Source organism: Tetranychus urticae, chromosome 2 (assembly GCF_039701765.1).
Source record: "Tetranychus urticae isolate SD_2017Ah chromosome 2, NJAU_TeUrti_SD_1.0, whole genome shotgun sequence".
Lineage (NCBI taxonomy): Eukaryota > Metazoa > Arthropoda > Arachnida > Trombidiformes > Tetranychidae > Tetranychus > Tetranychus urticae.
Genome location: NC_142959.1, coordinates 16,216,960 through 16,238,657, shown reverse-complemented (window position 1 = coordinate 16,238,657; position 21,698 = coordinate 16,216,960). Strand labels below are relative to the sequence as shown.

The 21,698-nt window shown below is 31.7% G+C and overlaps 1 protein-coding gene across 2 annotated transcripts in view; it reads left to right on the top strand.

Moving 5' to 3' along the window:
* The window catches only part of LOC107364744 (RNA binding protein fox-1 homolog 1-like), a 44,082-nt gene that overhangs the window by 5,353 nt on the left and 17,031 nt on the right, over positions 1-21,698 (top strand). The gene's annotated exons all lie outside the window — the stretch shown is intronic.

The following is a 21,698-nucleotide window of genomic DNA, read 5'->3' as shown; positions in this document are numbered from 1 at the left end:
GTTCAACTTGTTGAATCTTCAGTTTGAAAATGAAATTTTGTTTCAAATTTAAACTCAATTTAAATGTTGAAATGAAAGGTTTCACCAAGTTTCAACCTTAAACATTGAAAATCTCGATAGCAATTCATTTCTGGTAAAAACAAGGTGAAATCAAACTCGATTGTTGTTCAAACTATTCAACATCAATTTCAAAAATCAATAGTTTTTTTTCATGCAAATTGAAAAGCAAAAAGCATGAAAAGTTCATCGAAAGAAAAATCTTTTGCTTTTAAAATTTTCTCTCAAATCATTCAGATTGACATTTTGTAACAATATGTATTCAAAAGCAAAATGTTTAACAATAAATAATTTACAAAATATCATTTTTCCTCTATAAGATTCAGTTTAGACATTCAGTTGCAATTGATTGTTCATCGGAATTGATTGTTGTGTCAGTTTGAACAACAATTAATTGAAGCACTTTAATGAAGCTTGTCAAGTTAACTGATTTAAGTCTTGATCATTGATTATAATAAATTAACTTTTACTTCTGAGTCGATTGAAGCATTGCAATTATTCAATGTGAATATCGTTTCTCTTTGTAATTATGTTGCTGCTTGAAAGTTTCACCTGAAGTTGAACAATAAAAAAACTAATTAAATTAGAAAATTGAAAATCTCTCGAGAATCAGTGAAATATTTTAATATAAAGTAGATAATTAACTGTTTAAGCGTTCATTTTAGTTTCATTTAAATGAAATGAAACTTTTAATTTGCATTTAAAAAGGAAAAATTGTTTCCTTGGTTTTTGTTCATCCAAATAAATTGTATCATTTGGTCAAAGATATAATGTAATTGCCATTAATTGTACATAATTTTTGAATTCAATTATTGTTTCCATGATAATCAAGTTAACTCGTCAGTTGACTGGGAGTTTCCTTCCCTGTTTTTATATCAATTTGATGTATTTTTTTGTCTTTCATTGGTTTAAAGTTGAATGGTCATTAATGATTTTGTGCTACTTTTCAAGTAAAGATCATTATTATTGAAGATGACCATTTTGATCCATTAATTGGTCAACTTTACGTTCATCTCGAGACTTGTAATGTTCAGTTTGCATTGTGAGTTGAACCGTAAGCAGAAACAATTTACAGCTAATAATGTTTAATCAATGTCAAAATCAGATAACATGAGAAACACCTTTCTTCTGTTATTTTTGACTACAATTGCAATGGAAGGCAAAAGAATCAGATATTTTCTATCATTTTGTTCGTTTTTTGTATTCTTTTCCTTCATCACTAATGTTACGTCCAAATTGAGAAACAACTAAAGGGTAAACAGAAATCTCGAGTTCCAAAAAGAGCAAACGAATTTAATGCTCATTTAGTACATAAAAAATTCAATATAAATCATTTTCTTTAGTTTAAAAAAGAATCCAAATTCCTTTCTAGAACTACTTGGAAGCATCCAACTCTAAACTAAAGATGTACATGTGTAGGAAAAGAATGTAAATATCCATTTGAACATACCAAGTGAGAATTGATACTCTTTTTTACCATCGGTGTGAATCAGAACGCAGATTTTCCATGCAGTTTGGGGTGCAAAGGCAATGGAGATACAGAGTTATCTTTATGAAAATTCCATGATATGTTTGTTTTTATGAGTTGTATTCTGACCTTTAGGTCAACGCATTTCAGACGCTGACAAGATTACATGAAACTTATACTAACAAGGGCAGTGACATTGATTGTACGATCATTTTCAATTTTCTTTGGGCTTGTATCGTAGAAGACAAAAAATAATTAGAATGCTTTGCTTTTTTACGCCGGTGCATTGGTATTTAGGCATTTTAAGTAAGAATTTGCAAAGTATTAGTGACACTGAAAAAACCGATTTCACCGCTTATACGGAGATGGTTCCAGGTGTATTACAGCGCTCGGAACCCAAAGTTTCGATTGTGAAGTCCGACAAGCATCATGGTTCGGCAATTACCTGTTATGACAGTAAAAGTTTCCAATTTGTTTCTAAATGTTGTACAAAAATCGACACGTTAACCTGTGTTAAAGCCCGCTGGAATAGTTTAAAGATTGCTATACTTTGTTGCTATTTTTCTTCCAACATTACTAAGTACAAGGTGGCCGATTTACGAAACGCTCTTAAAGGTATCGCTGACTTTCTCGATTCGGTGCCTGACGACGTGTTAAATCTGTTTGTCGGCGATTTCAATGCTTACCACCCTTCTTGGTCCGATGAACAGTGTAAAAACACCTACAAACGACAGAAAGGTGAGCAGTTAATGTTGTTTCTTAATAGGACCGAAATGCGGGTGTTGAATCCAAAAATGCCCAATTGTTATCGGAGAGACGGGTACTGTTTGTGACCTGGTTTTACCCTGTGAAGCCATGTTTCGGGATTGCTGCAGTTTTTGTTGAAGGTCCAGCAACGGGCTCCTCCACTTCTTCTCCATTTACATTAGTTACTCCCGTAATTACAGTTAAGCTAGTTGCCATTGTTTCCAAGGTTAAAAGTAATGAGAAATTAAAGATGCTTGCACAGTGCACAATACTTGATGTGTGGTCAGATGTGACATTTTAAAAGTTTTTGTAGAGTCCAAAAAAGACTTTGAACGCATTGTAGGTGGGGAATGTGAAGATAATCTCTTTTCCCCTTACTTACTACCCCCTTTTGTTTCCCTTTCCTCTGCTGCTCTTCCACTTAAGTTTTATTGCCCTGTTTACTCTTTTGCTTACTCTTTTCTTTTACTCTTTTCTTCTGCCCATACCCATGCCCAGCGGGCAAACATCTGCAACCCAACTAACCAACAATCTTATCTATCCAAAAAGCAACAAGGACGCCACTTAGGCCGGGATGGTAAAAGAACGAACATTACTTCTTTTATCCCGTCGGAGAATCTCTATCTTTTCTTTTCGACGGAGGTAGACGAGTTACCTGGTTGCTCCTGCCAGTAGTCATATGCTTGTCTCAAAGATTAAGCCATGCATGTCTAAGTACATACTGTTTATAAAGTGAAACCGCCAATGGCTCATTTAACCGCCAACCCCCCCAAAGGGGGACCACCTCACCGTGGTGGGGGGTGCTATGTTCCCAATAGGCTTCTGATCATTACTGGGTCTTTAGCTGGCGAATACTAAGTGTCCCTCTGGTTGACCTGAGCCATAATATAGGTAGCAGTCTCGTGCTGCGACCCTGACCAATGGGTCTCTTAACATCTTAGAGTACATTGGAAGTACTGTGCAGTACCTGTACTGTGCAGTACGAAAAGGTGACCAGTCTAACTGGTAGGCCTTATGATATTGTATTTATTGTCTCGTCGTTATAAACGGCGCAATGTAATATGAATGGATTAGGGTCGAAAACCTCTTAATGAGTCTTGCATAAATTTGCTGCAGCCTAGCCTTGTTTTCCTAGAAGCCTCAGTCATTTCGTCTCGCTTGCGGGACATCCTTAGCAGAACAAAGTCGCCGTCGCAACTATAACCTAATCAATTCCAAGCGGCGGGGTGGAGGAGGGCGAATTTTATGTTAGGGCTCATTTAATGAAAGAAAAATTGAGTGAACAAAATTTTTAAATTTTTGTTCCCATGCTATCTCTAACAAACTTGTAGACATGAGTATGGCAGGAATCGGTTCGGTAATTCAAGAGAAATTGGGTGAACAAAATTTTTAAATTTTTGTTCTTATGCTATCTTTATGGGTGAAAATTTTATCTTCGATTTTCAAATTTTAAATCGTTACTATCGTTTTGATAAGGTTTAAACAAACTTGTAGATATGAGTATGGCAGAAATCGGTTGGGTGGTTCAGGAAAAATTAGCATGACAAATTTTTGGAAAATCTACTTAAAAACTACCCATGTTAACCCTATGGGAAAAATTCAAAACTCCAAAATTGAACATCCAATGACATGGTTGTTTAGAAGAGGTAGATTGTGTGTTGACTGGCCACACCTTGCAACCGACGTTCAAAAGCGCAACAGAGTTCAAGCGTGTACTGCAGCTTTGAGCACCTATAGATGGGACACGCAGCCATTTATGAAAGCGCTTTTCACGATGGATTAAACCTGAATACCGCTTCATGACCCTCTCACCGAAGCTATGGAATGGGTTTCAAGTCGCGATCAGCTCTCACAAAGGCCAACCTCTTCCATGCATGACAAAAAAGTGATGGCGTGCGTCTATTGGGATTCATCAAGATTTATTGGATGGAGCAAGGGCAAACAATTGACGGTGACACCAACCGAGCCTAGCTCGATGAAATTGATGGCTTGGTTCAGGTTTAGAAGACCCCCAAACAGTCGAAGGAATCCATTGTTCTTGCAGGACAACGCGCATCCCCACAAGGCTGCCAAATTAATGGAAAAAATACGTGACCTCAGATGGTCTGTCATAATGGTCATAATCTGTCTGTTTTTACCTATTTTTTTTGAAAATGCCCAAAAAGATGCCTCTTATAAAAAATATAATTAGCGTATGAAAGAGAATGAGAGGAGAGAGAAAGAACTATTCGAAAATTTGTATGTAAACTCTTGAAAGTGGTCCTTCCTCATCACGTGGAATGCAAAAAATTGTATAAAACTTTACTCCTTCTTTGCCTTCTTCATCATATTTCTCTCATCCTTCATCCTCACAATGGTCCTCTTGCCTTTCGTCCGCTTCTTCATCTTCAGGTTCCTCTTTCTCCTCAGGTCCGGCTTTCTCAGTTGTGTCTTTCTCAGGGTCGTCATGATCATGCTCGTTTATTGAAGAACCGTTTTCTTTAATTCATTGAGAAAATCAAGGTAATTTAATAATTTCTCGAAATAATGAGGAATTATTCAAACACTTTTGATTTAATTGTCAAATACGACTTTCCGAATACGACTTTCCCTTACGACTTCCGAAGTAGCACCTGATTTACGCGAGGGCAAATGGTCGAAAATATTATGAAAGATTCGTATGACCCAATGTTGATGTACGACCAAGAATTTGAAAAAATTCTGTATGATTTATTTAAAATTTCAAGTATGCAATAAAGTGAATTGACTTTTTAATCAATTTTGTTTTTTATACGCGGGAAACAACTGGTTAAATGGACCAGAATGGTCAATTACTGCTGAGCTGAACAGTTTCTTTATTACTAGCTAAACTTAGAACTTTTTGTTCGCATTCAAATGACTTGCTTAGCTAAATTGGACGCAATTTAAGCAGCAATAATTTCAACAACTTCTGAGATTTTGAACTTTTATCTAATTACCCATGCATTACAAGAGAATTCAATGGTTATTATTTCTCAATTAGAAGTTAACATGTGTTTTATTTCAAGTGATATTTTTGCTTAAAATTGCGATTTGCTCTATATATAGTATATTGACCAAAACTGAGTCCTACGTTAACAGCTGAAAAATTGAATGACCTAACAATCGATAGCTCATCACGAAGAACTACATCACTTTATCGTGTCAGCTGCTCTTAATATCAACAAAACCAGCTTCAACTTTAGATCACAATTATGGCCAAATAAAACTAAGACCCACCATGGATGTCAGCAGACGTGTCTTATTGATAAAAACTGTATCAAATAGCTCAAGATTTTCGTCTATGAATAGAAATAGCTTTCTTCGTATCTTGAATGTCGTGCAAACGAATTTCGTTGCAGCAATTGTTTCAAAAAGATAACCTTTGAGCTTTTCTCCCATGGAAATTCAGTAAATTTCCCTTTAAGCAACTCCAGAACACATTAAAGTGTTATGACTGCTAACTTTTAGCGTAAATTAAGCAGATCAAGTTACAATCAATAATATGCATTTAAGCTAATTTGATGATAATTTCATTTAATTTGCAAGTTTTGAAAAGCTTGAAACTCTTCAACAAAAAGACTATTTGAGTCCTTGTTGTTGTAAAGAAGAGGCAAATCAAATTCTGAGTCTAATTATGTGAATAAAAATGAACTCAATTAAGTCAAACTTCACAAGAAATATCATCAACAATTTTACATTTCACTCCCAATAATTTGAAGCCTCCAAGCTATAAACCAAATGGTGAAGTGTTTTCACTCCAATATTAATATTTCACTTGAAAATGGTTAAACAGAAAAGGCAATCCAAAAGACAAAACAAAGTCAACAAGCAATCCATTAATTGAAAAGCGTAATTGCATATTCAGTTGATTATTACGTTTAAATGAATGTAATTAGCTTTTCTCCATCAACATTCACATTTCTCATTAATTCCTAAATAATGGATTCTTTAAACAAAAAATCTCTCAAAATGATTAGAAAAGAGGTTTTCAAAAAAATTCACGCAAAATTTTCATTCTTCACCAGAAAAGATGAATCCATGAAATTGGTTGACAAGTGAAAGATATTGCAAAACGAAACTTATTTTGTCCAATAATTAGTTTTTCCATTCAATACTTTTATCGAAATGCGGAAAAGATTCAGAAAGAATTCCTTTTATTATCATTGTTATAGTTTACTGTATTAACAAATTGATTACCTGTCAAGTTATTGAATAAACTCGGAGTGAAAACAGGGAGTGAAAAGTATTTCATTATATTTGACAGAAGAGATAATTTTTTTTCTCTCAGCAAATTTTGGTTCCCTTGAGTTGTGAACAGTTTTTCAACACAAACTCTGTTTGATATTCAACAAGTTGACTCTCATTTCCTGATCTTAATCAAAAATTTAATTATTCAATGTTTCAAAATGATAATTAATCGAAAAGAGATAATTTCATGGAAAAAAAACTTTCCACGTTTTCATGTTCATTGAATGTTCATAATCTAATTTTCATTATCTTTAACCACTTTTTTTGCACCCAAACATTGAACATGAAAAGTTCATTGCTTAACCAAAACCTAACCAAATCGATAATGTTTGATGTAAAAATAATGCAACAAAGGGTCAACATTGAATATCATTATTTAGATTCATCGGTCGTACATTTGGCCAGTTGATGCCAACAGTCGAGACTGGGTAAAGTCACGTTCGTAGTTGAACTTTGAATTTAAATTGAATCAGAAAAGAAGAACTTTTTTCTCGTAAATTTGGAAACTTCGCTTTTCTGCTTGAAATTTAACTAAAAGCATAAACGAAATAAAATGTTTGAATTTTACGAGATAAATGTTGAGTATTAACCTGGAAAGATGGTTTCCAATAAAACATTAATGTCTAAATGGTTGATGAAAGTGGAAAAGGATTGATGGTTAAATTTAATAGAAAATTTTTTTCTCCCAAAAAAAATCATTTGATTTGTACAAGGTTTTTGTTTAGCTTATTCTGGCTCTTCACATCTTCAAATTTGATATTGTCATTATTCAATAATATTATTTGACTAAAAGATTATTCTTTATCATATTCAAATGTTAAATTGAATTTAAAGGTTACAAAAAGCCTTGAGGGTTGAATTGAACAACAATTGAATTTCGCTTTTCAACTAGAAAACAAAGCCAAGATTAAACATGACGTTAAACACCATTTCCAATCTTGACTTTGTTCACTTTCACATTCAATTAGATTTAAATTTTAATCAACCGTTGCTAATGCTGTTTAAAATTAAACTTTTATCCCAATCAAATCAACTCAACCCACGAAAATAAACTCCCAGTCACTGGGAAGAATTAGTTTTTTCAGAAAAAAGACTTTGCCTAAAAATGAAAAGACTTGCCATTCAGAGATAACATCATTTTATGTCAGAACCAAGAGACTTTTTTGATCCAACAAGCAATCAGTTTGATCACTTAAAAGATCGCATCGCCAGTAGGACTTTATATGATCTTGGCTCAGCTTTGCTAGCGACTTCAGTTCTGATACAGATCTGGTTATCTTGTTAGTCACAATATTGATGAAATATAAAGTGATTGTTGATCTTTGAGGCGACAAATTATTCATTCAATTTCGATTGAAAATAAATCTCATCCAGTGAACAACAGACTTTTTTGGTTAAAACAAATCTAATTCCAATTTGATTTGCTCATCGCAAATAAACAATTAAATTTGATCAACTGAATCATTCATTTTTGAGTAATCATTTGATCAAGCATTTCTTTTCCTGTTTCTTCCTGCAAGAAAAAAATCAATGTAACTTCACCTTTGGAGTGAAAAAAATCCAAAAATATTCATTCATTGTCAGCTGGGAAATGGATGAACAAAAAATTCACTCTTTTTCCTTCATCATCATCTTAATCTTATTTTGTTTCCTGGTGTGCTTCAAAAAAGTATATCAACAAAGGAGAGAGAAAAAAAGGTTAAAAAACTCGAAAATTTGCACACAAATTGAACTTTAAAAGGACAACCAAAATATGGATCGACATTTTTACCCAATCTAGATTTGGGTCCAAATATTCATTTGCAACAGTGAAACCAAAGGCGAAACAAGAATCTGGTTAACTTTGGTAATCATGTGAATGCACATTGGATGAACTGTAATCCTGAGAGCAAAAAACTGATCAAGTTTGACGAAAAAAGAGTACAATTTGTTCGACTTTTGGGAAATACTTTTCATTGAAAAAACAAAGTTACATTGAAAACCAGTTGCATTTTAAACCATTGATAATCATTTTCATTCTGATCTGCAAATGAATTCACTTTCGCTTTTCCATTTACTTGATGTATTTACTATCAACTAATATAAATAAAATTATAATGACACTGATATTCCATTAAGCTGCCTCTTACCGCTCTTCCATCACCATCATCAACATCTTCATCTCTTTTCCCTGTTTCCCATCATCTTCTGGTTTGCATCATGAAACTTGGTTAAACCTGAAAAGTTGCAACATGAAATACATGCTAATATCACTTTAATAATAATGACAATATTAATATTAATGGATAATGAATGATGAAAAGAAAGTGCAAAGAGTCAAAAGTTAATCTTGATTGTTGAGACTTTTCAATACCCAAATGGTTAACGAGGAGAAAATCGTTGAACTTGAATTTTGGTTCCAATCAACTTTCCTCTCTCTTTTAAATTGTTTCACCAGCTTTAATGAGTTATCATTGCTAATTAGATTGATGTAAGGAAGAAGATGAAGACTAAAAGATGGTTGACAGGGAAAAAAGAGATTCTTGTTTGTTCGCTTCAACTTGCACTGATACCTTTGACTTGGGTTAATTTAGTCGACTTGAGAATACATTTTATTGAAAAAATTGAACTTTGATAATTAACCAAATTGGCTATATAATGCTGCTTTTGTTGTGGTTTCAAGCAAATTATTATTAAGATGTTGAAGAGTGAACAAAAGATGAATGATTATCAAACAATAGCAGGATGATGTCAAGTGTATTATGAAAAGTGAATTATAATGGAGAGTGGATAAAAGTGTAAGGCCAAAAGGGATGAAAGAAGTGGGTAAAGAGGGAGAAATGAAATTATATGTAAACCTCATAAAAGATATCTTAACAGTTGACATCATTGATGCTCCAAAAATTTGCTATATTAATTAAAAGCTATTATTAAATTTTTTCGCCTCAAAATGTCTTCATCTTTATCCATTGCCTTTTCAATAGTTTTCATATTCACTTTTCCTTTTATCACAACAATCAATTAGATCAATCAATCAATCCAGTTTTAAACGTTGATTCAACCTCTCAACCTTATTAAACTTCATTCGTGTTCACATAAACATTCAACAGTTGATCAACACTTTTCAAGTGATCTCAACCAGTTTTCAAATTAAAAAGTCAACAGCATTCATTAGCTTGACCAGGTTAAAAACACAAAAGTTTTTGTAAACAAAATTGAAATTAAAATCGAAGAGAATATGAATCTTTCAAGAATAGTTCGTCTGAACTGAATATTCAAATTCGTTTTTGTTTTATCCAATTCTGTCCATTATAAGCCCTTAAAATCTGATGGATTCGTAAAGGACTTTGTTTCCCTTCTTAGCTCAACTTCAAACCTTTTTGTACGAGTTCATCAAATAATTGTTTTAACACTTTGGGTTGTGCATTTAATAGACTGTTAATCATTGCTGGTAAAACTGGTCAAAACTCTCGAGTAAAGGATGAAAAGAAATGGTTAACTTGGATATTGGTTATTTGTCTTATTTGTATCTTTCTTGCTAGTACATAAGTCTATTAGGTTGATATCTTAATAACTCATGGAATCACTGGTGGACTTTGAGGTTCTCATGTCATTAGCCAACTCTAAGGCATGATGAACCATTTTTTGCACTCCAAGTCAATCATCTTAATGTTTCTCTAGTTATTACATTAACATCAAAACTGAATAATCTAGACTTGGCAAAAGTTGACGTAAAGTGCGATAATCTAATGGTCAACTAACTCGTTGAGCGTCACAAAACTAGACACAACAGAAAAGTTAAAATTCAAAGTCGATTTTCACTATTCTTTTCCGTCTCAATCATGACTTGTACATTGACCATTCTGTACTCTACTTTATTTCATTATTAATACCGTTTCCAAGTTTATCATCATTGGTTAAGCCTGATCTTGACCAAAGAATCAGGTTAATTTCCCTTGAGATTGAATCGAGAATCAGATCAATTTTATCTTCTTATTTCCTTTTACTTTTCACTTTTCATCCCATCTTTTTCATCATCATCACCAGTCTATTTAAACATCACCCAACAACACCAACAAGACCAACAATGAGGTTTATCGCTAATAACTGCTGATCTGTACAAATACACAAATAAACAGTTTGACCAAAAAGTTGGAAATCTTTTCAAACCTACTTTTCTGGTTCAACTTTTAACCAGAAACAAAACCAAGAAACAGAAAACATTAACATCAACAATTGAGTTCAATTAAAACCTTTGAGAATCGTTAATTACTTTGGGATTGATTCAACTTTACTCTTGTCGTTTAATCATTTACCAATTTCAAGCTTAAAAATCAGTTTCCATTTGAAATGCCATTTACCTTTTGTAATCTAGTTTCAATTAAATCGTAACTTGATTTGATTAAAAGACTTGAAAATGACGGCAAATTGCTTCCATTCATTATAAACTAAATTTAATTACTTTTATTTCTTTAACTTACTCAACTATTCTAAACTGAGACAACATCAATTTACTGGTATTATATTAATTTGCTGTAAAGCCAAAACACAATCCCTTTACTGTTCAAGATTGAACAAATTTTTCAGCTTCTGCCTAACATTTCATTAAACCTTAAAACCATCTCAATAGTAAATCAAAGGCAACAATTTATTTAATCCTGTTAAAGCTTTTCAATCTTTTTAATAGCATTGCAATGAAATAAGATCAAAAGTGAGAAACAAAAACATTCACAATTAACTAGATATTAAACTGGATCAATTAGAGGATAAACAGATGAACAAAAAGTGTTCAATTAAACAAGTTGAAGGGAATGACTGGCAATGACTGGCAATGAATTGAAAACTTGATTTAACTAATCATTTCATATCACAATTGATGGTTGAATGGAAAACAAAACAGTGAAAAGTGACTTGTAATAACAGGAATGAAAATAAATGAAATGCCAGGGCAAACAATGAACAGCTTTTGTGGTGCGTTTAATCAATGTAAATACCTTTAATTAACTTTCAAGCTGAATAGCCGCCAGGTTAGGTAAACACCAAGCCTACAAGCCTGGGTTAGGTGACACTTTTCAAATGATCAAATCAATGGAATGAGCAACTTATAGATTCTCCATTCAGAGTTGTTCAATTTGTCAATACAGTTCGCCCTGTGAGCCTTTATCATTCACCATCATTGATCAAGAACTAGAAAATTGAAAGCTCAACAACTGAACACTTCGATAAATATCTTTTCACATCATTCCATCATTTATTTTCCTCGAAACTGAAAATACATGGCTTTAACAATCATCTATTTTCCCCGAATTTCGTAAACTTTCAAAATTCTCTTTCCTCAAAAGTTAAGTTAAGAAAAAAAATTTGGTTTCATCTTTCAAGTCAAGTTTTGGAAGTCTTAAACGTTTCTTAAATTCAATGTTGAAAGGCCAAACTTGTAGCCGAAGTCAGTACTGAAATAATCAAGATTATGGCTTAGAAAACTTTCGAAACAGTTCTAAATCAATGTTCTCAATTGATTTCAAGAAAACAAACTAAAACTTCTGAATGTTAGAGATTGAAAGATTCTTGATTCTATTACAAATGCATCGAAGTTTTAACATAAATGTTTAATCTAAATCTGTATTCGGCACCTTTAAAGTGCGATGTTTATTTCGCTTTTGGCATAAGTTGAATCTAGTTTGGAGTCGAAAAGGTCGGTCAAAAGTTTAAGCTGTTTGAGGAATGAATTTGTTTGAATAAAGTGAAACGAATGTACTCTGGATGAGTTATTTCTGTGGGAAAATATGCTTTTATTGAATCTTGTAATGGTACAAGAGTCAGAAAAGTAAATCGTAAAAATAAATTGCAAATTGTTCAAGTTGGAAGCTTTACTGAGCCAACAAATTGCAAGGGAATGAAGGAAAACAAACAATCCAAAAACCAATTGATATTGAGACTTGTTTTCATCACTTTTTTGTTCATCATTCATGTTCATCTGAGCAATTTAAATGTTACCTGGGTAATGATGAATTTCCAGGTAATACAGAATGTGAAGAATGTCAACTGTTGATTCCAATGAGATGTGCAACTCAATAAAGGAGTAAAATGAAAATCTTAGTAAATCTTACTCATTGCTGTTTGCTTGCTTGAACATTTACATATGATAGAGTTACTTTCCTCTTCTGGAAAAAGGTAAAATTGATTTCATCAAGAGTAATTCTTGGAAGAAGGAGAAGAAGGAAAAACATTGTTGCCGAGTTATTCAATATTACATCCATTCATCCATCCATCATTATCATCAGTAGCAACAACATTTCAAACTATAGTTTCTTACATTTCATCTCAATTCAATTTGATCCATAAACAGACAACACTTTCCTCCAACTATTGATTCACTTTTATTATTGTTATTTCATTCATTCCCTTGCAATATTGACAATAGCAAAAAAGCTAATTTGCAATCATTCAGGTAAAAAAAACCTTGTTTTTGATCAACCAAAGCAGGTACCGAATCATGTAGAATCGTGGCAAGAGAAAGAAAAAAAATTAATTCAATTCTAAATTGTTTTCCCAAGTAGCAATAATAATATCAATGAATATTCATTAACCAAATTCAACATCAATAACTTGCAATATTAAACTGTAAATTGAATCATAAATTGTTGCTGCTTAACTCCTTACTACAGCTTGGCTTCATGCTTATTTATTGTTTTTTATTCACTCAATTATCATGGAAACATGTAAAGTCAAGTTTCGCTATTAAACAAATGTTTTGCCATCTTTAACCATCTTTACCATTAATACAATTGCTCAACGGCAAAAATTAACTTTGTTACCTTTGAAATGTTCAACCAGTCAATCATTTTAATATCAATTATGATTATTATGATCCAAGAGTTGATGCTCGAAGACGAAACTTTCTTCTTCGAAACCGAAACCATCTTTTTGTACACAGCAGCTTAGATGATGACCATCGATGCAGCATGTGACCTGTGTTACTTAATTGAAATTATGTCACTCAACAGAAACAAAATGCTATGAGCAAAGGCATCAGGATATTGCTATCCAGATCGTAGAAATACTTTGCAAGATGTTTCTTTCCTTTTTTAAGGCTGATATTGCAAAGGAACTGTTAGAAAAGTTTGCTTAAAGGGTCAACATGTCCAATGCATAATGACTGGTAACCAAATATTGCACTAGAAAAAAGTTTCTAGTCGTTTCTAATAGCGAAAAGTGAATCCATACTGCTTTAAAATGCTAGAGTTTCGAGGGCAAAGACTTTTGGTTCTATGAAAATCTTACATGGAAAAGCATTGGACATTGACAAACCATCCATTACTTATTTAAAAGTTGTTTGCAGGAATCGATTCTGGCTTCAAATGGACACAACTAAGCTCATTGATACTTTCGCCAGGAAAGGAACTAACAATGTCATTACAATGTTTTTAGAGTCAAACTTAAGCATATTAACATTTATTTGGAGTTGATGTTTGATTAAATTATGAATATTAATTTGATGGCGAAAAATGCGAAATTGGATTAATATTTGATTCAATTAAGAAATTACATTTGATCTCAACATTGATTGTTAATTTAATAGATGACAAAAATTGTGATCTCAATTTAAGGTTGCAATGATTAGGATAGTGATGAACGACTTTCTTTTCATGTAAATTGTTGGATCAATTTTACCTAATGTAATAAGATGTAATCAACAAATTCTTGTACTTTTACACTGACATTAGCAAAATAAGATGATTAATATTATTACCTGGACAACAATTTAATGGCAATTAAACGATCGGAATTTCGAATCCTCTTCCTTTAGCAAACTCCGAGAAAAAGAGAAACAATCATTTTCATTCAACATCTTATTCACTTCAAAACTTTTCAAACAAAGTTGATGTTTGAAAGATTTCAAGAAAATTGTAAAAACTTAAAATCAATTGTGTTTACGATTAAATTGTTCACTGCAAAGCTATCGAAATGATCAAGTTTTTAATGCAAAACTCTTTACTCTGTTAAATAAGCTGGAAATTTTGTTATTCATTTTGATTGCAAGAAAATTGGCCAAACATTTGATTCAATTATATTTAGTGTTGACTTGAAATTAACCAGTTTAACCTAATTGACTTGTTTAATAATTATTTGCAGTGAACATTGGTTACAAGTTATTAGCTTTGTTAAATTGGCAACAATTTTTGTTTCTTTTCATTTCCATTGTAAATATGTAAAGATGGTTAATTCAATTAACCGTGATCAACTGTAATTGCAATACTAAAACAAAATAACTCATTTGTATTACAACATTCAATTGAAAGTTGAACAAATACTTTTGACTAAAATTGATATTCTTGCATTGAAAGTGTATTTCATTTGAATAGACTAACGATAATCTTGGAAGGGATTGAGTTGTTTAAAGGATTTGCCGAACAAAATGTTCAGAATAAAAAAGCAAATCTTGTCATCCAACATTGTCATTTGTGTTTACTTTTTCAGACTTTTTGTGCGATTAACAGCAAAGTTTCCAAGACAACATTTCCACTGCTTTTAAACAAATTGTCAAATCAAAGGTTTCCAACATGATTGATGGAACTCTTTACACTTTGATTGTTGATCCGAATCGAAACAACACTTGGAAACTCTGATCAACTTTCAATCGATAAATTTTTCTGTTGAAATTTAATTTCCATTCGAGTTATCCCAATAAGTGTTAATCAGTTTCGATTCAATTTAAAGCGAAATGGTTTTCACGATTCTCTGAAAAGCTCGTCGAATATCGAATGTCTTGAAACCTTTTGCAATCTTGTTGGTTCGAAGCTTTTCAATCATTTCAATTAAATATCAAAATACGATCAACAATGAAAAGATTGAATAACTGGTTGAAACGTTCAACTGACAGAATTGAGATTTTATTAAAAAATAAAGATCTTGAACCTTTTTCTTCCACTTATTTCTTGATCATTTTGTTAATCTTCTTGTCAATGATATTTAACTTACTTTGTTCATGAAGGTAAACCATGGAATGAGTTGAAAAGTTGTTCAAGAAGCACTTAAACTTGCTCATGTTAGCTCTTGTCCATCATCATAACCGTCATCATCATCATCACACAAGGAATGTTCATCTGGCAAAAGGTTTTACCTCAAGAAATGTTTATCAATAGCTGAAGCAAAATTATCGAGATAACTTCTTATTTCTTTTTTTATATTTCTTCTCCTTCTTTCCTCCCTGTCAACCAGTTTCTCGATTCTACTGAAGATGAACTTTTTCTCAGCTTCAACTTCACTTTAATGATGAAAATGTTGAGACAGAAAGAAGCTATCAAAATGGCGTAATAATAACATTTAGAGCACAATTTAAGGTCCAATTTACCTTTTCATTGACATGAAGCAAAAGAAGAGACGAAAAGAAAAAGATTTCCTTTAAATTTAATGTTATTTGCTCAAAAATTCACTTAATTTTAGTCATTAAAGCACAAAATTGTACAGATTTTTGTCCAAAATTCATTTTTCCTTTTCTCTAAAAACAGTATTCTTTCAGCAACCCAGTTTCATCACAATTAAAGTGAATTGAATTGAATAAAATTACAGATGAATGGTTTTCGTTTGAACATGAATTAGTGTTTAATCTCAATCTGAAGATATTAATTTCCTTCAAGTTGTTCAAATTGTTCAAGTAAAATGAACATTGATTGAACTTGTTCTCAAATTTCAAAGCTTTATTAAGCTTTTATCATCTCAAATTTTACACTTGAAAGTGAAAAGAAAAGTTGAATGAAAATCAATTTACTTTTAAATGAAGCAACACTTTAACCGACAATTGCCACAGAAGTTTTGATATTTTCGACTGACCATGTTGACCATGAAACAACAATATATTGATTAATTATTTTACAATTTGATAACAAGTTGAAGGTACAATTGAAAGTGTGTTGAAGGAAGGAGAAAAAGGTTGTTAAAATATAGCTTTTCTTGTATCATCAAATCAAATCAATTCAACTACAATTGAACCCATAACAACGAAAAAAAATATCAAAAGCATTTTTTTCCTTTCACTTCCTTTTCAATATTGATTCTGTTGATTTTGATCAAAAATGAAATGTAATAAATTTCTGTATAATCCATTGTCAAGAGAGAAAATAAGGTTAAATAGAAATTCATTCTGATAAACTTTACTCCCAGCTTTACCTAGAAATAAAATGATAAGATTTATGTCAAAATTTTGGAAATGAAAATAGTTGCCAGAGTTGGAGTAATGAACAACAATCTGAAACGGAAAATGATGTTAATGTTGTTGCCTGATGATGAGAGAATCCAATGTTGCCTGTCAATCTGAATACAGCAAACTCCCTGTTGACTGGAAGGTGAAGTTAAAAAAGTAATATACATAAATCGTATTAACTTTTGCTTTAGGTTTTCCTTTGTTGTTGCTGTTTCAGTTGCTTGATACAAAAACCATGACCTGATTTGGAATTTGAAAAGCTTATTATGTTCGCTTGTTCAATTGAAACTTTGAGTTCACTTTACCCTTGAAATTTGTCATTTGACTGACTGGTTAAGTACATTGTATTAAAGGGTGTTACACTTAACAGCCTGCAAATTTTGAAGATAAGAATAAAATTGAGCTTACCTTTATCTTAAAATTTGTTGATATTGATGAAGATGAACACAGATAATGAAGCACCAGAGACAGGAAACCAAAGCCAATTGGTCATTGGGTATCAATATCAACAAATTTTAAGATAAAGGTAAGCTCAATTTTATTCTTATCTTCAAAATTTGCAGGCTGTTAAGTGTAACACCCTTTACTTTCGACTTGCCCCTCAAATAACTTGCTAAATGATGTAATCTGGATTGATGAACAGTAAATGTTGAGAAGCAAAAAATTGACACTTTTGTTTCAGACAGCAATTCATGGCTGTCACAACTGTAATCTGGAAATGAAGAGCAATAAACAGCTTATCTTTGATAGGAACGGTAAACCATATTAACAGGAATTAACTTTGATCATCAAATGTATCATTGGTAAAGTACATGATCATCTTCAGGTTTTGACGTTTCACAAGAATCTCTTTATTAATGGCTGCCGAAAAATTAAATTGAAAAATGGAAACAAAAATACGATTTCGCTCACAAGTTTGCTATATGCATATCAAGCAGCATTTTTGTGTTTTATGCTCATCATATCGATCATTGCAACACTAATTACTGTGTGGAATCAATTTTTTGTACCAAAATGCAACTCATACGAATATTCATGGACAATGAAACTGTTCGATTCCACTTTCAGTGTTTGCATTAAAAAGTATTTATATTGCATATCGAGTGAAGTACTGACCAGTTCCTTTGTGGATAAACAATGACTTGTAAAAGCAAAGTGAAAACCAATCCGTGACCAAACATTTAGAAACCATGAAATGAATCTTGTGATTTCAATCTGTAACTAAATTAATGAGAACATAAAATAAAGTTAATTCCTATCATTTCTTTCATGAACTTTTATTGCATAAAACCGAACTCCTAAAAATTTGAATTGCAATTATTTAGCGTAACAAGCGATAGAAATATTGCAATATTAGCAGAAAAATCGAGCTCAATTACGACTCAATCGAATATGCACATTTTAAAATGTCAATTTTACGATTGATCAAGTTTTAAACGAGTGAAACCAACTCAATCAGCGAGACAAACTCGCAAACAGAATTTTAAAAGTAAAAAGAAATAATTTCTCATAAGAAGCAATTCTAGTCAATTTAATGAAAGTTGAAAACTCAAAATTAAGCTAAGAAATGAAACTAAATTATAACTTTGTGCAACTTCTCACGACTTCAAACAATTGAAGTAACAATTGTTGCATTTATGAACTAACTTTGAGTTATTAGTGAAAGAACAGACTAAACAAAACAGACAGAAAAGGCAAAGCCTATTAAAAACTATTCAATTGAATAAGAGAGAAAATAATTTCTCCTTCTCTTCCCATTCCCTGTATGTGGTTATGAATTTTCACTTATTACCATGTACAGCTAACAAATCTAATAATGTCTATCAATGTAAAATAAACTATTTTCACTTGCAGTGATTTGGTGAAAGTAAAACCTTTGCTGGAAGAAATGAAGAGTAAAAAGTTATCAAATATACTTTTCAATGTTCATAACGATCTAATAGCTAACCATTAATATTTAGTACCGGAAAAGTGACTTTTTATCAAACATTGAAAAGCATCTTTTATGGTTAAAGTTGACTTAAATTAAGTTCAACTTTACATTTCAGTTTAAGAGCCATTTCTCATTGAAACTTAGCCATTTGTAAACTTTATTGGGTTCAGTTTGCTTTGATGAATTATTCATTATTAATGTTCATCTCTAGTTGAGTCTATCAATTATTGTAGTCGTTAATTGTGATTAAACCAGCAACTTTCATTGTCTACTTTCTTTGTAAGTTGAAAAACTTGGGTAAACAAGGTGCATCTTTAATTATTTATGAACATTGAAAAGGTGATATTTATATTCATCTCATGATGTTTTGTTTGCTTTTACATATTTAGTTGATTGTTTAAATGAATTGACCGTTATTGTTTAACTCCTTCTGTAATTGCAAAGCAATTCAATTATAATAGAGTTGTTAAGGTTTGTTCATAATGTTTACCTTTTTGTTATGCTAATTTGGGCTTCATTTTTGCGTTTTTCCTTCGCTTCTCATCATAATTGCTGTTCAACATATTTTTTTAATCAAATTAACTTTTGATTAACTTGTTTGCCTATGAACCTGGCAGTTGTCATTTTTCCCTTCAACCCACAGTCTTGGGTGACAGTTGAATTGCCTTATTTGAATCGATGTTTAATTTAAATGCAAGTTGAGGGTTCTTTACGTATTTACAGTTTATGTGCAATTGGAATAAACTTTTAGAGCAAAAAAAGGCTAAAAAGAGATCAAATTTACCAATATCAATCTCATGTTAATGTTTTGAATAAATGACAAATAAATCTTTTGTATTCTTATCCTTTCAACAGAAACATTTAATTCAATTCAAAAATCATTGTCATAAATATTCAATTTTACAGAAAATTTCGGTAAATGCAATGCAAAAACAAATGATAACTGTCAGGAATGAAATTGGAAGCAATGATATCATTTCCCTGAAACATTCCAAGTATTCATTTTCAATTTATTCCTCGTTATCGTCATAATCCAAGCAGTCAAGATTGCAAGGAAAATAAAAGGATACGAGGAGAAAAATGCTAAATGCATTGGATTATCAACTAAAGAATCAACGAAATTGGTTGGTAAAGTAGTTTTACTCGTTGAGACTAAACACGGCATGCTACAAAAAATTGGTTGAGATTCAAACCGAAATAGCTTAAAATCCTTAAAGTTCTGCTACAAGCTATTTATCCATGTAAGGTTACATCCATCTCCATACCTAAACATATTGACGGATAGGCTCATAATATAAGCCAGAAGGCGATTGAGTCGATGATCTTGTTTCGTATTGTGCGTTGATTTTGAGTCGATGGTCATATAACAACAAATTGAATAACACAAATGTTTGAACTGAAGATCGGTTTCTCGAGGTTGTAATCTGTACTTTGAAAGCACAATAAGCATATGAACAGCAATCACCTCGATAGGGTTTTCGACCTGTTTTACTGATAGCAATAAGAGGTGTGACTGTTGGCTCGGGAGATGGATATAGACAATAGTACTTCTTATTTATAAGTAACTTTGAAGACAAGTTTATTATTTACTATTGAAGCCGAAACCATTGCTATAACTTTGAGTTTAGTTGCTTTATGTTGGTGTTAAACAAAACAACTTATTTCAATCCCATTCAAAACGCAAAGAGTGCTTTTGACTTTATGGTTGAGTCTTTCGTCTGTTCAAACTTGAAACCAATGATGTTTAAAACGGCAACAAGAATGATATTTTAATAGATTCGAAGCTACAAGCTTAATGTTTTAATGACTCTGTAGCATAACGTTGCAATGGATGTTATTGATATTTATGAAAGCTTAAAACTCTTTGCAGCTTTTAATGTTGTAAAATGTGTAATTTGCGAAGATAATGTTTGGCAAACAACGATTTTTACCCTCATGATTTGATGGAAATGTTGGTGAATTCAATCTGAATCTTGGTTTTTCCAAGTTTTTCTCATCTATATTTGAACTGTTCTAAAAGTTTTGTCAGTAAACAATAAGAATCAACAGACTAAACCAGTAAAGGGTTTCGATGTCGAGAAATTCTGTAATCTAAAGACTCTTTCATCCTACGTTTGTTTGTATCATTTTGTAAATGATTCAGAATAATCTGAACTAAAAAAGGACGAAAAATAAGCTTGACTCGCCTCAACTCATAACCGTATGTTTATCGAAATATGATGATAAATTGGGCTGCTTGATTTGTTCATCAACGTAAACGTAAATAGTGAATGAATAATAGCCTTCTTTACATGATCATAATTCAATAGCAACATTTACTTGTGAATAATATTTATTCACCAGAAAGAGGAGAAAAAAAAGAAAAAGAAAAAAAAGGAATCATGAGAAGAGTTGAATGGAATAAAAATGGCGATTCAGAGTTTCTTATTATTCATGAGAAGTATCTTTTTATTCAATCTTTCCATTTTTTTATCAAACAATTTCAAACCAAATTATCTCAACCATTTCTCACTTTTTATCTTCCATCCATCCACTTCTTCCATCATCATCATTTCACTTATCAATTCCTAAACATTTCCCATTCTTCACAAGTGGGAGTGAAACACAAGCCCAATGCATTCCCAGTGAAAGCCAAATAAATAAGTATTAATTTTATTCAAAAAGAAAATTAAAATTGTTTGATTATTTGCTTTTTCAATTTTCTTTCAGAGAAACTCTCGGATTTAAATTCAAGGGATTCAATTGATTTTCATTTGAAAGTACAATTTAATATTCAATTTAGTCTTGTTACAATTTAAATTATCTTTTGTTTCGCTGTTACCCAAAACAATATCAAAGCAACAATCAAGAGTAAAACCCAAAAAAACAATATTAAAGTTGAGTGTTGAAAGGTGAAATAGTTTTAAACAGATGAAAGTTTTAAGGATTGTTCAAAATTCAATTGATCATTTGTGTGATTATTTAGTTTGCTTGTTAAAAGGGAATCTAAAAGTGAAATTTTTCTTCCATTTACCTTCACAAAATCAGATTTACCTTTCTTTTTACATTATTAATAAACTCTGTTT